The following is a 1,234-nucleotide window of genomic DNA, read 5'->3' as shown; positions in this document are numbered from 1 at the left end:
GGATGCTGCATGGCTTTGACAGCATTTAACTTGAACTCATCCTCATTGACCCTCGGGGTTACTTTCCCCTTTTGGACATCAATGAGAGTTCGTCCAATTTCTAGGAAAGGTCTTCCTAGAATGAGAGTAGCACTCTTGTGCTCCTCCATTTCCATCACTACAAAGTCAGTGGGAAAGGCGAATGGCCCAACCCTGACAATCATGTCTTCAATCACGCCTAATGGGTATTTAATGGAGCCATCAGCAAGTTGGAGACATATCCTGGTTGGTTTGACTTCTTCAGTTAAACCCAGCTTTCTGATAGTGGATGCAGGTATTAGGTTGATGCTTGTCCCAAGATCACATAAAGCTGTCTTGGTGCAATCACCCTCTAATATGCATGGTATCATAAAGCTCCCGGGATCTTTAAGCTTTTCTGGGAAGTTTTTCAGAATGACTGCACTGCATTCCTCAGTGAGGAGAACTCTTTCAGTTTCTCTCCAATCCTTCTTATGACTCAAGATCTCTTTCATGAACTTGGCATAAGAGGGTATTTGCTCAAGTGTCTCTGCAAACGAAATCTTTATTTCAAGAGTCCTGAGATAGTCTGCAAAACGAGCAAATTGCTTATCCTGCTCCTCTGGGCAGAGTTTTTGAGGATAAGGCATCTTGGCTTTGTATTCCTCAACCTTGATTGCTGCAGGTTTATTTCCTACAGAGGTGGTTGGAGAAGCTTTTTTAGAGGGGTTGTTATCAGCACTTGTGTGTGTCTGATCCCTCACTAGCGTTTGAATGCCAGGGTTGGAAGCTTGATTGGCGTTGGACGCCAATTTGTTACCTATTTCTGGTGTTTAAACGCCAGAACTGAGCTTCCATTGGGCGTTTGACGCCAGCTCCTTGCCTGTTTCTGGCGTTTGAATGCCAGAATTGTTCCTCTCTGGGCTCTTATTGTCCTTAGAGGGATTTTGGATAATATTTTGCTCATCCTCTGTCAGTTGTTCTTTTCTTGGCTTTCTGCTGCTCTGAAGTGAGGTATTTAATGTTTTTCCACTTCTTAATTGAACTGCCTGGCACTCTTCTGTTATCTGCTTTGATAACTGCTGTTTTGTCTGATTCAATTGTGCCTCCATATTTTTATTAGTATTTTTAGTGTCTTGTAGCATCTCCTTGAATTCTGCTAGCTATTTTGTTAGAAAGCACAATTTTTGATTGAGTTCGGCAACTTGTTCTGGAGGATCAAGTTCAGTAGACACTG

This window comes from Arachis hypogaea, chromosome 17 (assembly GCF_003086295.3).
Source record: "Arachis hypogaea cultivar Tifrunner chromosome 17, arahy.Tifrunner.gnm2.J5K5, whole genome shotgun sequence".
NCBI lineage: Eukaryota > Viridiplantae > Streptophyta > Magnoliopsida > Fabales > Fabaceae > Arachis > Arachis hypogaea.
The sequence above is the reverse complement of the archived record's forward strand: the minus strand, read 5'-3'. Positions refer to the sequence as shown.